Source organism: Petaurus breviceps, unplaced genomic scaffold (genome assembly GCF_028583685.1).
Source record: "Petaurus breviceps papuanus isolate PSGF00001 unplaced genomic scaffold, PetGlider_PUasm1.0 685, whole genome shotgun sequence".
NCBI classification, from domain to species: domain Eukaryota; kingdom Metazoa; phylum Chordata; class Mammalia; order Diprotodontia; family Petauridae; genus Petaurus; species Petaurus breviceps.
Window position 1 is genome coordinate 1,100,490 of NW_027186455.1, and position 16,005 is coordinate 1,116,494.

Here is a 16,005-nt window from a genome sequence, read left to right on the forward strand (position 1 = left end):
AAGAGATGGAATGAACAATGGGAAAGAGGAAACAAAACCAAACAAAAAAAGAAAGAGAGCAGGTAATTTGCTTCAATCTGCATTCAAACTCTGTTCTTTCTAGTTCTTTCTCTGAATGTAGACATCTCTCTCCCTCATGAGTCTTTTGGAGCTGTCTTATAACCCTGCATTGCTGAGAAGCCTCCAGTCTATCAAAGTTGGTCATCACACATATGTTGTGTCTATAATTGTGTACAGATTTCTCCTGATTCTGCTCTTCTCACTCAGCATCAGTTCATTTAAGCCTCTCCAGGTAAATATGAAGTGCATGTGTTCCTCATTTCTTATAACACAATAGTATTCCATTACATTCATATACCACAACTTGTCCAGCCATTCCCCAATTGCATACCCTTAATTTCCAATTCTTTGCCACCACAAAAAGAGCTGCTATAAATATTTTTGTACATATGGGTCTTCTTCCCACTTCTATGATCCCTTTGGGATACAACTCTAGAAGTGATATTGCGGGGTCAAAGGGTATGAAATTATTTATAGCCAAGGGTGGCCAGGTGGCACAATGAGTAAGAGTGCCAGCCCCAGTGTCAGGAGACCTGGGATCAGTTCTGGCCTCAGATACTCGGCATCCACACAAAAATAACTGGCCATGTAACCGTAAGCAAGTTACTTAACCCAGATTGCTTTAAAAAAAAAAAAAGAAATTATTTATAGACCTTTGGGCATAGTTCCAGATTGCTCTCCAGAATGGCTGAACCAGTTCACAACTCCACCAACAATGCATTAGTGTTCTGATTTTTCCATATCCTCTCCAGCATTTGTCATTTTCCTGTTTTGTATCTTAGCCAATCTGACTGGTGGGATGTGGTACCTCAGAGTTGTTTTGATTTGCATTTCTCTAATCAATAGTGATTTAGAGCATTTTTTCATATGCTTGTAGATATCTTTAATTTCCTCCTCTGAAAACTGCCTGTTCATATCTTTGACCATTTATCAATTGGGGAATGACTTGTATTCTTAGAGATTTGACTCAATTCTCTGTGTATTTTAGAAATGAGGCCTTTATCAGAGACGCTGGTGTAATGTAATGCCAAAAGAAAGGCAACTTCCCAGGTTCAAAATACCAGCATAGGTGCTCTCCATTTTATTCAGTGACAAACCAAGAACAGAGAAGATCAAAACATGACATCATTCCAAATACAGCATTTACTAAATGTGATTAAATAATCTCCAAGTACTACCCCACCCCAGGACCTTCCAATCATTCAATCAATTACAAAGTCTCTGTTCTAAATACTTCTCCACCCCTAGGCTATACCTTAATTAAGTCCACCACAAAGCCCCTCTTCTCAAATGGAGATTAGTTTCCAAACATAAGGTCAAAAGTTCCCCACCCCTGGATCACAATTGAATCTACCCCAGAGTTACATCAAGTTTAAACACAGCACTTAATACCCAAATGGAGGTCTTTTCTTCATCTTGACACGAGGCAAGTTCTCAGCAATCTTAGTTCCTGGGGAGACAAGGCTTAGCAAGGCCATAAGATACATTGCCAGTCCCTTCATGAATTTATCCTCTGTCTGTAGAACAGTCCTAGAACCCCTGAACACATTAGCAAAGCCCTCTCCCAGGATTTCTGTAAACATACAACAAGAAAATCCTTCTTCAGGGCTTCTGAACCAACAGAAAGGCTCCCAGACCCCTGCAACAACAGCACTGTCCTTCACCAGTGGACAGTATTCATTCTGTCTGCAGGACAGTCTCCAGACCCCTGCAACAACAGGACTGTCCCTCACCAGTGGACAGTATTCACTCTCTGTCTGCAGGACAGTCTCAGGGCTTCTTAGCGAACAGCCAGGTTCCAGGACTTCTTCAACAAAAGGACTGTCTTTCACCAGTGGACAAATCTGGCAAAACAACATCAAAACAGACAGACAAAGTACCAGCAAAACAGCCATGTCTCCTCAGTCCTTGGCAGCTCAGGGGGGCAGGTCTCAAAAGTCCAGGGCAATTCAAAGCGGCCACCAGCAATTCTCTTAGTCTCCCTCTCTCCACGAGGTGCTGCTTCCAAAAAAATCTTCCGCCTCTCTCTTGTCTCTCCAAATCTACGTCACCAGCTCCTCCCAGTTCAGGACTTTCTTTTCACATCAAAAAGTCCATCCCACAGGTGGGATTAACAAGCTCTGGGTTTTAACACAATCAGTTTGAAAACCAAGCCAATACAGGGGAATCTTTAATTGCCATTACTATCACAGCTGGTTATAAAAATTCTTTCCCAATTTTCCACTTCCCTCTTATTTTTGGTTACATTGGCTTTGTTTGTACAGAAACTTTTCAATTTAATGTAATCAAAATTATCCATTTTGCCTTTTATAATGCTCTGTAATTATTATTTGGTCATGAAGTCTTCCCCTCTCCATAAATCTGACAGGTAAATTATTCCTTGCTTTCCCAGAGGGCTTACAGTATCAGCCTTTATACCTAGATCATGCACCCATTTAGACTTGATTTTGGTATACGGTGTTAGATAATGGTCTATGCTCAATTTCTGCCATACTATAGTCCAGTTTTCCCAGCAGTTTTTGTCAAATGGTGAGTTCTTATCCCCAAAACTGGGGTCTTTGGGTTTATCAAACAGTAGATTACTATAGTCATTGACTGCTGATTCTCGTGTACCCAATCTTTTCCATTGATCCACTACTCTGTTCCTCAGCCAGTACCAAGTAGTTTTGATGACTACTGCTTTATAATACAGATTAAAATCTGGTATGGCTAGTCCACCTTCCCTAGCATCCCTTTTCATTAATTCCCTTGATATTCTGGAACTTTGGTTCTTTCAAATGAATTTTGTTATGATTTTTTCTAGCTCTATAGAGTAATTTTTTTGGTAGATTGATTGGTATGGCACTAAATATGTAATTTAATTTAGGTAAAATTATGACCAAATCTTTTTAATCAATCTGAAATACCCTTCCTGTGTTTCATCATTTGACTTCATCCAAAGGCCTTCACTTCTTCCAAATTGATCATGATTTTTACATATTTTTCATAGAAAACGTCTTCAATTCATTGGGAGATTGGGTCAGTGCATGATGTCCAGGTCTTGTTTGCACCTAATTCACACCTCTGAGTGATTGGAATACCTGAATGATGTGTTCTTATCTAATAAATATATCATGTGTAGGTGGGATGGGGTGATTGTTTGACTCAATCACCCTCTACCTTCAAAACTGTACCCTAAGAGGGGCGGCCAGGTAGCACAGCGAGTAAGGGCACCGAGTCCAGTGTCAGAACGACCTGGAGTTCGAATCCCGGGCTCAGACACTTAGCACCCACCCAGAAACACCTGGCCGTGTAACCTTGAGCAAGTTACTTAACCCCAATTGCTTAGGGGCAGCCAGGTGGCTCAGAGAGTAAGAGCACTGGCTCCAGTGTTGAGCAAGTTACTTAATCCCAATTGCTTAGGGGCGGCCAGGTGGCTCAGAGAGTAAGAGCACTGGCTCCAGTGTTGGGACGACCTGGAGATCGAACCACACCCAGAAATAACTGGCCGTGTAACCTTGAGCAAGTTACTTAACCCTGATTGCTTAATAAAAAAAAAAAAACTGTACCCTAAGAGCCTACTACAGTGCTCTCACATGACAGGCACTTAGTAAATGTTTATTGAATTGAATTAAATGGATTTGAATCTGGCTCCTTTTGTGATTTTAGACAAGTCACAATTTCCTCATCTATACAAAATGAGAGTTGGACTAGATGATCTCTAAGGTTCCTTACCAACTCTAAATCTATGACATTTTATAGTCAGGGAAGAAATGCTAGCTTTATGCTCAGTCATCTTACTGAATTTTTCCTCTCTTCCCTTGTAGAGTTACACACAGCCTTTTTAATACTAGACAGTAATGCCCATTCCAGTGGATATAAGAACGAGGAATAGAAAGCCCAAACATTGATGAAATGAAAGCATTTTTTTTTTCAGTCTAGCAACCATAACAGTGCTGGGTTTGGTTTTGGTTTGGTTTTGTTTGGGTTTTTCCTTTCTTTCTTTCTTTTTCTTTTTCTTCCTTTCTTCCTTTCTTTGTATTTTATTTTCTTTTTTTTAGAAACAGTAAGTGAGAGATCACTGACACTCCAGGGGTGAAATTATTAAGCTTGATTTCTGCTCAGAGCCAGGAAGGGGGTGAGGGGACAGAGGAATAAAGTCAATCTTTATTAGGCTGAATGAAACAGAACCGGAGTGACTTTCTGTGCTAGGAAATTTATTTCAAAGCTGTGGAAATCTAAAGTCTGAAACTCCATCTATGTATAAATAATGGTTCCAGAAGGCTCAGCAGGATGCAGGAGAAGTCAATATGAGAGGAATAATAATGGTCAGTTGTCTCAAATGGTTGGGAAAATATAGCTGTTATTTGTGGCAGTGTCTACAGTTTAAAAAAAGTGAAAACCAAACACCATGATATCTGGAGACTTTAGTGTACACTGTCCTTTTTAATGGAATGGTGGCCTATGAGGTGTGATTAGTTATAGTTAAAAATTCCTCCTTTGTTAATACTTTCCAAGTGGATCTTCCCCACAACCTCTCCAGTTGCACTGTTTTTTCAGTTTATTGTTCTGTTCTTTTACAGGTTTATTTTGGGGAGAAAGATTAGGGCTTTCTGAGTTGGAGGGGGAATGAGTGAGTTTCAAGATCTGGGAAGGGGGAGTGTGAGCAAGTGCAATTCCCAGAAATCACAAAAAGAGGCATCCCACTCTTTCCATGTGTCTTCATTCAATTCAAGGAACATGGAAACAGTAATGACCAGTATAAAGTCAGTTTTCAGATAAGACATATAGGTTGCTTGAGATAATTGTGAGAAAACTCCTTGAATCAATATTTGGATATGACTGGGTTTCTGGTCAGCATAAGCTAGGTCCTTACTTAAGTAAGAGGTCTCTAAGCAACAGGCAGAGATAGATGGTTTAGCTTCCCAGACACACAGGATTAGGTTCAAACAATAAAGTTTTCTTACAATTCCTGTTATTGAATAAAGTTTTCTCACAAGAAAGAAATTGAAATAGAACCATAACTGAAGAGAAAGAGAACTGAGAGTACCCCCTCCGCGCCCAGGGAGACACCGAGGCTGGGCTGGGCTCTCCCGGGTTCCTCTTTGCTCCCGTTTCCGGCTGCCAGTCACCGGCACAGGCGCCCGAAAGTCCAAGTTGGCGGTGGCGCCGAAGCCCCAGTCCAGCCCCTCTCCAGAAATGGAAGGCCAGATTCCTTATGATGATTACCCAGCGGTCTTCCTGCCACCCTATGAGAATCCCCCAGCCTGGATCCCTCCTCACGAGAGGGTCTACCACCCAGACTACAACAATGAACTGACCCAGTTTCTGCCTCGGACCATCACACTGAAGAAGCCCCCAGGAGCCCAGTTGGGATTTAACATCCGTGGGGGAAAGGCCTCCCAGCTGAGTATCTTCATCTCCAAGGTGATTCCCGATTCAGATGCCCATCGGGCAGGACTACAGGAAGGAGACCAGGTCCTAGCTGTGAATGAAGTGGATTTCCAAGATATTGAGCACAGCAAGGCTGTGGAGATTCTGAAGACAGCCGGAGAGATCAGCATGCAGGTCCGATTCTTCCCCTACAATTACCATCGCCAGAAGGAGAGGACGGTGCACTAGGAGCTGCACTCTTCCCCTGCATGTAGAATCTACCTGAGATACCTGAATGACTTAGGAAGCACCTGGGAAACCCTGCGCTGATCCAGACATCAGCCTGCACTGCCCCCAACTACACTGTACTTTTCCTCATTTTCGGGGTGGGCTTCAGGCCCAGTAAAGGCAAGGGAACATTTTTAGGGGGAATCCCCTTCCTCTGTGCCAGCACTGATCTGAGCCAGGGAGCCCAATGGAAACCTCATCTTCCCCTCCCCCAAACTGCACCCCTACCCCCTCCAGCTAAATAAAAGGAAAATCTGGAAGAAAAAAAGAAAGAAAGAAAGAGAACTGAGCTAGCTCCTGAATTGAGTCAGTGTAGTCCACTCAATTCCCACAATTCCCTTATATGTATACATATACGCATAAAATATCATATATATACATATGTGTGTATCAAGAAAGAATGGGAGGTAATTAGTCTGAATAACAAGCTGCTTCCATTTGGCCTTGAAGTGAGGCAATTTGTTGTGTTGACAGAGAGGGAACATAATATCTGTTAATCTGTTGTTGGCCTTGGAGACTCAAGACGGAGTGTTTCTGTGGTTGGTCTTGCAAAAGAACTAAGATAAATCATGATTTCCAAGGACCAGTGATGAAGCCAATGATAAGCGACCTCCTAACAGAGAGGTAATATACTCAGGAAGCAGAATAAGACATTTTTTTAACATAATCAGTGAGAGAATCTGTTATGCTTTTTCATGTATATTTGCTTGCAAGTGTTTTCTTTTTCAATTGTGGGTATAAACCAAGGCAAATGTTTTCTTGAGGGAAGTTCTCTAGATTTAAATCTTCCCTAAAGGGAAGAAAACCAGAGGTAGACAATGCCTGTGAAATTAAGGAAAAGTTTTTATTAGGCAGGGAAGCAAAACATGCACATGAAGACTGCCAGCCTATGCTGACAGCCTACCAAGTAACAAATGGGAAAAGTTTATATATCTCTTGAACAAAGGAAGATAAGGAATTTGGGGGGAATGGACTTAGAAAGGAATGAGTCAATAAGCCCCATCCCCAAGAAGGGAGAGTGAGGAATTTCAGGAATCAAGGCTGTGGCCCTTTGAGAAACAAATCAGATGAGCAGTCCATTATTCAAGACTGGAGAAGAAGTCTCCAAAAACAGCATCATTCTGAGAACCTCATAATCAAAGTTAGGGGAGTCTCTGTAGATGAATTTGTCTCCAAAACTGACAAAGTCTTTGAAGATAGGGATGTCCCTTGAAGATCCATAAACCACTAAATGACTAAGGGTCTGCTTCAAAGCTGGTGTAAGTTTAATTGACTTTAGAGTTGCTGATTTTCTGCATGTCCAGATAGGTTTACTCTTGGTCACTGCAAAGGATTGTTGGCATGTCAGACCTATATAGTCAGTCTCATACAGTTCTTCTGGTTACCTGGGTAATTGCGGGACTCAAGCAAATCAAGGTACCCATTTTCCCATGGGTGATAGACCTTGGAGGAGAGAAATAAAATTTGTTAATTAAAAGATAAAATTTAATTTTAAAAATAAATGAAATTTTTAAAAAATCTAAATATGAGAGAGACATGCCTGCTCAATTTACACTGAAATGAAGGCTAGTTTGAAGATGAGGTCACTCAGGTCAAAAAAGGGAAAACACAAAGCCCTTCTCACTTTGCCTCCACACTTATCCCTTTGAAGTTTTAGTAGTGTCTTAAGTGGTATCCCTTTTCAATGCTATAGTTCAATATATACAATCAGAAATTGAAATTGTTGGGACAAGAGTTGGAGCTAGATAGACTCTCCAGCCTAGGGAGAGAAAGTTTTAATCATGTACTTTGAAATGTATTGGATAAGGAAGCAAATAATCGATGACTATAAAGACTAACATTTCAATGAGTTAGAGAATCTAGGTCAAGATGGTAGATGAAATAGAAGGTCTCATATAGAATGGAGGCAGCCCAATGCATCTCCTCTGGGATTCTTTTTCCTTGGTCATTATGGGGTACAGTGGTGTATCTAGTATCATAGGTGAGTGAGTCTCTTTGCAATGTGTGGGTCCTTAGATGATCAAGACAGCTGATGTCATGTTTTTCTAAAGCCCTTTATGTTTTAAATGGAGCTACTTGACTATCACTCTGGCTTTCATAGAATAACCAATAAAAGCCTCTGTAGCTCATCATTATTTAGGTTTTAATGACTTAGAATGAGTATAAATACCAATTGTTTTCTGTTCTGAGCAGAAACTCTGAGGATCTTCCCCTCCCAAACTAATATCTTTGTGATGGCAAATTGACCCATCTTTTGTCTCAACTCTTACCTAGCCCTTAGTCATTGAATGGGCATAACCTCAGACAAAGTGAGACCTAGGATATATCTTAATTTAGAAAGGCCAGGGTAACCCACTTCATTCTGAGCCACCTCCAGTTGTCTTGACTTTTGTCTTGCCGCTGGACTTCAAAGACTCTGAAAGAGAGAGGCTAACTCTGCACAGCTCTGCCTCACATATACAATTTATGAGCAAGTTAAGAAATCATCCTCATGATGCCATTGGTCCTCTTCAAGAAGAAAGACAAACAAAAACAGAATATCCAAGGGTCTTCTCAGCACATGGAAATTTTGGTTGTTAGCATAGTCTTACATGTGTCCTTCCATTAGTATTGAAAGGCATTTTTCTTTTGACATGTATAGGGATCCAACCTTGATTCAGGCCAGTCTAGTGCTTTACAAAATTGGAGTGAAATAAGATACTTGTAGCCCATCTAACAATGAACAAAAATGAGGTCTTAGATGTAAAATAAGATATAAGGATTATAGATAGGTATGTAATATGTAATTATATTATATATAATCATATTATATATGTAATATATAATTATATTATAGATATAAGAAAGAATTCAGTACTTAGTTTAGGTAGATTCAGCTTCCCTCATGTCCATACAGATATACATCTAGTCAACAGAGTAGAATGTAGTGACTGTGAAGCTGTTTCAAAGGTTTGGTTAAAGGAGACAAACAAATAGCAATATACAGTTACAGAATTTATTCCCCAAAACTAGCAGATACTTTTACAAGGAGTGCAGGACTAGAGTCCGGACTGACGAACAAAAGGATGAGAGAGCTTAAGTACATTATAGAACCATCCCAATTCAGGGTGGTTGAGTCACACAAATTTATGATCCCCATAAATGTTTAATCATTGTATGTAAAAGAATTTTCTTAATTGAATTAATGGTAAATACAATGAAACAAGAGAGTTGACAAAGTGTGAATTGAAATTATGATTCAGAATATCTCTTTTCTTTACCATTAACATTCCATAACATGGTATATGTTCAGAAAATATTAAGAGAAGGAAAAGTCCCATTACTCAAGTTAATGCCTTGAGTTGAGGGTCTCGTCCTTAAGGGCCATAAAATAGGCTTTGTTAACATAAGGAGAGGTGTTCTCTGAGAGCAAGACAAAGCTGGGTCTGTTTGGAATTTATGATCTCCGGATGCCTGTTTTAAATCCTACTCCCAGCCTTATCTGGTCTCTGGAGTGGTTGGCACAGAAAAAAAAAAAAAAGAGCCTTTTTAAAACAAGGCATAGTAGCAGTCTGTTTGATTAATTCAGACTTTGGCCAAAATATTATGTTTAATGATTATCATGACTCACAAAGATTTAAAATACCCACCAAATCTGAAGGGCCTTATACCATATAGACAAGCCTCTTGTATGATCTTAAGATGACAAGGGAGCTATGTTTCACAACCCAAGACCACAAGGAAGTGTATCAAGAACAGAGGGGACTGAGCCTTAGCCCCTAGGTATAATCAAGTCTTGGGAACAGCTTCTTCACCTTTGGGAAAGAACTAGCCTAACCTACATGGAGTTTGAGAGAGAATTCTTGTTGGTTCCATCACAGTGGACCCTTTTATAGACCTGTTTTCCCAGTTGAAAGCCATTGTAGGGGATATTAAGTAGTTAGGAAGGGCCAAGGGCTTTGAATCACTTTGGATGAATATACATTTCATTAATACCTTACTGTTGGGAAGTGTTAAAAAGTTATCTGTTGACTCAGTATCCCATTGTTCCCAGTTCTGCTTCTTGATCAGTGTTAGCGGAAGGTGTCACTCAGTCCCCTAATATTGGTCACTTATCCAAGTCATGCCCTACCTGTGACCTCTGTACTCCTACCTGCAAATTGTCACATTATTGCTACCTTGGGGAGAAACTGAGATGCAAGGGTCCAGCCTCTTTTGCTAAAGTGAACCTATCTGAATTGTTTTAAGGTTATTTTAAAAGCTGTAAAACTGTCCTCAACTTGAAGACACTGCTGATGTTCAGTGATCAGTACATCAGTGTGTCACTACCTTGACACATTTATAACAAACTCCTTTTAATTCTCTTTGTCCTGAGTTTTGTTTCATTATTCAGATTGAAAATCTAAATAGAGAATTTTCCTTTCAATAGCAACATAGTTTCATTGGCTTATTGAAGGAGCAGTTAGTTTGTGATGATGGCTGGCATTCACCAAGGGAGTCTCATATGGTGTTAGGCCTTGTTTTTTGTTCACAGAGTTCATAGTGTTCATGAGGGCAGTAGGAAGAGTTATAGGCCTCTTAAATCCAGTCTTAGCACCAATCTTAGCCATGTGCTTTTTTTCTATTTTGTCATTTATCTTAACCCTCATAGACTCAAGAGTGATGTGAGCTGTGAGAATGCTGTTAAACCTTCAAATTCACAATTTTCCTTTGGCTTTGTTCTATAAAATGGGTGTTTTTCACTAGCAATAGGCAAAGTGGTAATATTAATCAATGATGAATGAACTCCTTTGAAAGTACTGTAGTATACATAATACTCTGTGTAATTCAAGAGAAATCTCCAATTCATCCTAAACATTAGCATAAAATTAGAAGAATATATTCAATAGAACAATATTTTGGCATTGGGAAAAAATCAGTTGGCATGTTTAAAAAATATCCTCATAGTCGAGAATGAGTTATTTTCTTTTGATTTTTTTTTTATTTCTGCTTTAGCAGGCTTTCTAATTTGTCTCAAAAATAGAGAAATTAATGTTTTAATGTTGGATTTACATGAAGAAATTTAAATTAACTAATGTCCTCTAATTGTTTCTTTTATAATCATCTCCTCTTTACATAAAGAGTACTTGAGGGGCACCTAGGTGGCTCAGTGAGTAAGAGCACTGGCCCTGGAGTTGGGAGGACCTGGGATTGGTTCCGGCCTCAGATACTTAACACCTACACAAAAAATAACTGGCAGTGTAACCTTGGGCAAGTTACTTAACCCCAATTGCTTTAAAAAAAAAAAAGTACTTGAATAAAGTATGTCTTTACTCCAGAAAGTAGGGTGGGACAATGGAGCAAGTTTGTCCTACAATCAGTATAGGCCCTTAGAGTCCTCTGAGTCAGTTTGTGGACTAAAGTTCTACTGTTTTCCCTTAATGGACTCTCAATATCACATTAGCATCCTTGAGCATACTTTACCCCAATTGCTTAGGGGCAGCCAGGTGGCTCAGTGAGTAAGAGCACCGGCCACAGAGTCAGGATGACCTGGGATCAAATCTGGGCTCTGATACTTAGTACCACACCCAGAAAATACCTGGTCATGTAACCTTGAGCAAGTTACTTAACCCCAATTGCTTTTTAAAAAAAAAAGTACTTGAATAAAGTATGTCTTTATTCCAGAAAGTAGGGAGGGACAATGGAGCAAGGTTGTCCTACAATCAGTATAGGACCTTAGAGTCCTCTGAGTCAGTTTGTGGACTAAAGTTCTACTGTTTTCCCTTAATGGACTCTCAATATCACATTAGCATCCTTGAGCATACTTTATCCCAATTGCTTAGGGGCAGCCAGGTGGCTCAGTGAGTAAGAGCACCGGCCACAGAGTCAGGATGACCTGGGATCAAATCTGGGCTCAGATACTTAGCACCACACCCAGAAATAACTGGCCGTGTAATCTTGAGCAAGTTACTTAACCCCAATTGCTTAAAAAAAAAAAAGAATAGAAGGCAGGGGGCAGAGTCAAGGTGACAGACTGAAAAGCAGAGACTTATCTTAGCTCTCCCATAGATCCCTTCAGTTACCTCTAAGAAGTGAATCTGGACAGATTTTAAAGTGGCAGAATCCATTAGAAGATGGAGTATGGCAGATTTTCAGCCCAGATAAACAGAGAAAATCCATGGGTAGGATTTGTTGAATGGGGGAGTGGCAGTGTACAGAGCGTGAAGCATGCAGACTGCACCAGCACAGACCCAACCCAGCAGAGCTAAAGCCAGGATGGGCAAATCGATTCACCCACCACTGTGGCCATTCCCACAGCTCTCGCCATGGCACAGGGATCTATTGCAGCTGGGTGAGAAACAAACACAGGACCTGCAGCAGCAGCAACAGCTACTCCTGGGGCTAGCACCCCACAGTCTAGACATTTCAAAGTCACCTACTTGAACTTCTGGGAACCATGGTGGTGGAGTAAACCAAAGGTGCATTCATCCCTGCCCCCTCCCCACCATGTTGACCTTGAAAAACCCAGAGAATATTGTGCTAGGATAAAATCTTGAAATAGTGGAACCAGTGAGAGGTTAGGGAGATCTGCAGGAAGTGTGTGACTGTGGATGTGCTGTGGCTGAAGGAGACCAGTGCAGAATGGAAGGCATCCCAGTGAGAGATCCTGAACCCAAAGGGGATGGCACCAGAAAGTGCCAACACCAGAACCATAGGAGTGGCTTCACACAACCAGGGGAACCAGCAGACACCAGCTTGGCACAAGCCACCATCAGCTGAGCCTGCCTGAGCTCTATCCCAGGGTTGGGGAGGTAGAGGCCTGAAGAGGCCAGACAACCCCTCCCCTGCACTTCACTCTGTGAGCTTCAGTGTAACCCTGGGGAAACACAAAAAGTCCTGGCCTCAGTCTCAGCACTCAACAGCCAGCTCCAGTTCAGCATCAGTTGAGCTGCAGTATTATATAACCTTTAACTGACAGGATCAGAGGCCTCAGCACACAAAGCCAATAACCAGGTCCCTAGCTAGCACCACAAGAAGGGTGAGTCAGAACTGTCTGTGCCTCAGAAGCAGAAATCTACTTCAAAAGCCAGGAAATGGGCAATCACAATGGAAAAAACCAAATTGGAAAAACAAAGACTATAGAATCCTATTATAGAGAACAGGAAGAACAAAATTCACACTCAGAAATGGACAGCATTGACACTATACCCACATCTGAAACCTCAAAAGGGAATATAAACTGATCTCAATCCCAAAAAGCATTCTTGGAAGAGCTCAAGAAGGATTTCAAAAGCCAAATTACAGAGGTAGAAGAAAAATTGACCATTTATTTTAACTATATAACTAGCAAAATGGAAAAAAAAATTTCACTGAAGAGAACAACTCCTTAAAAAGTGCAATTAGTTAAATGGAAAAGGAGGTAAAAAAAAAACTAACTAGAGAAAATAAATCCCTAAAAGTAAAAACGGGCCAAATGGAAAAGTAAATACAAAAATTGAGGAAAACACTTCATTAAAAATTCGAATTAGACAAGTTGAGGCTAATGACTGTATTAGGCATCAAGAATCAATCAAACAAAATCTAAAGAATGAAAAAATAGGGGAAAAAATGTAAAATGTCTCATTGGAAAAATAATTGACTTGGAAAATAGATCCAGGAGAGATAATCTAATAATCTATTGTTAAAGAACAATTAATTCCATATATTTATAGATTATTTGGGAAAATGGGTGAAGAAGGAGTCCACCAAATTCTTTTTATGATGCAAATATGGTACTAAATTGGAAGGAGCCAAAACAGAGAAAGAAAATTATAGACTAATTTCCCTAATGATGCAAAAATTCTTAACAAAATATTAGCAAAAAGATTACAGCAATTTATCACTAGAATAATACATTTTGCTCTGGGAGGATTTATTCCAGGAATGCAAAACTGGTTCATTATTAGGAAAACTATCAGCATAATTGATCATATCAAGAACAAAACTAGTAAAAACCATATGATTACCTCAATTGATGCTGAAAAAGCTTTTGACAAAATGCAACACCCATTCCTATTAAAAACCCTAGAAAGCACAGGAATAAAATAAGTCTTCATTAAAATAATAAGTAGAATCTACCTAAAACCATCAGAAAATATTGTATGGAATTAGGATGAGCTAAAATCATTTCCAGTAAGATTAGAGGTGAAACAAGGATGTTCACTATCACCCCTGGTGATATTTGATACCAAATTGATATTCAATTTGGTCCTAGAAATGTTAGCTGTAGCAATAGGACAAGAAAAAGAAATTGAAGGAATTAGAATAGGCAGTGAAGAGACTAAATTATCAAAGCTATGATGATATACTTAGAGAATCCTAGAGAATCAAGTAAAAAACTACTTGAAAAAATAAATAACTTTAGCAAAGTTGAAGGATATAAAATAAACCCACATAAATCCTCCACATTTCTATATATTTCTAACAAAGCCAACAGCAAAAAAATAGAATGAGAAATTCCATTAAAAGTTACTGTAGACATTATAAAATATTTTGGAATCTACCTGCCAAAACAAACCCAGAAACTATATGAACACAATTACAAAACATTTTTCACAGAAATAAAGTCAGATATAAATAATTGGAAAAAATATCAATTGCTCATGGTTAGGCCAAGATAATATAATAAAAAAGACAATTTAACCTAAATTAATTTACTTATTTAGTGTGATACCAATCCAACTACCAAAAATTATTTAATAGAGCTTGAAAAAAATAATAACAAAATTCATCTGGAAGAACAAAACTTCCAGAATATCAAGGAAAATAATGAAAAGAAATTCTGGTGGCCTAGTCATACCAGACTTAAAACTGTATTATAAAGCAGCAGTCATCAAAACTCCTTGGTACTGGCTAAGAAATAGATTGGTAGATCAGTGAAATAGATTAGGTACACAAGATGCAGTAGTCAATGACTATAGTAATCTATTTTTTTGATAAAGCCAAAAACTCCAACTTCTGGGATAAGAACTCACTATTTGACAAAAACTGTGGGGAAAACTGGAAAACAATATGGCAGAAACTGGGCATGGACCAATATCTTACACCATCTACCAAAATAAAGTCTAAATGGGTTCATGATTTAGATAAAAAGGCTGACACTATAAGCAATCTGGGAGAGCAAAGAATAGCTTACCTGTCAGATTTTTTGGGAAGGGAAGAATTTATGACCAGACAAGAGATAGAGAGCATTATAAAATGCAAAATAGATCATTTTGGTTACATTAAATTGAAAAGATTTTGTACAAACAAAGTCAATGTAACCAAGATAAAGAGGGAATCAGAAAATTGGAAAAGAACTTTTACGACCAGTGTCTCTGATAAAGGTCTCATTTCTAAAATACAGAGAACTGAGTCAAATTTTTAAGAATACAAGTCACTCCCCAATTGATAAATGATTGAAGGATATGAACAAGCAGTTTTTAGAGGAAGAAACTGAAGTTATCTATAGTCATATTAAAAAATGCTCTAAATCACTATTGATTAGAGAGAGATACAAATCAAAACAACTCTTAGGTACCACACCTCAATAGTCAAGTTGGCTAAGATGACAAAACAGGAAAATGACAAAGACTGGAGAGGATGTGGAAAAATTGTAATACTAATGCATTGTTGGTGGAGTTGTGAACTGGTCCAACCATTCTGGAGAGCAATTTGGAACTATGCGCAAAGGGCTATAAAAATTTGCTTACCCTTTGACCCAGCAATACCACTTCTAGGGCTGTATCCCAAAGAGATCATACAAGTGGGAGGAGGACCCACATGTGCAAAAATATTTATAGCAACTTTTTTTTTTGTAGTGGCAAAGAATTGGAAATCAAGGGGATGCCCATAGATTGGGAAATAGCTAAACAAGTTGTGGTGTATGAATATAATGGAATATTATTGTGCTATAAGAAATGAGGAGCAGACAGACTTCATAATAACCTGAAGAGATATACATAAACTGATGCTTAGTGAGGGGAGTAGAACCAGGAGAAATTGTACATAATTTCAGACACATTGTATCTGTGGTGACTAACTTTGATAGACTGGGCTCTTCTCAGCAACACAAGGCTATAAGACAACTCCAAAAGACTCATGATGGAAACTGCTATCCACATTCAGAGAAAGAATTATGGAGTCTGAATGCAAATTGAAGCAAATTTCTTGCCCTCTCTCTTTTTTGTTTTGTTTTGTTTTGTTTCTTCTTTCTCATTCATCCTCTTGGTTTAATTCTTCTTTACAACCTGACTATTGTTTAATGTGAAGGTTTGTGTAGAACCTATAGTGGATTGCATGCCACCTTAGGGGGAACGGGGGACGAGA

The 16,005-nt window shown here is 39.2% G+C and overlaps 1 pseudogene; it reads left to right on the forward strand.

Annotated features, from left to right (window-relative positions):
• The first annotated feature begins 5,129 nt into the window (after positions 1-5,129).
• Positions 5,130-5,729, forward strand: LOC138174061 (PDZ domain-containing protein 11 pseudogene; annotated as a pseudogene).
• The last annotated feature ends 10,276 nt before the right edge of the window (positions 5,730-16,005 follow it).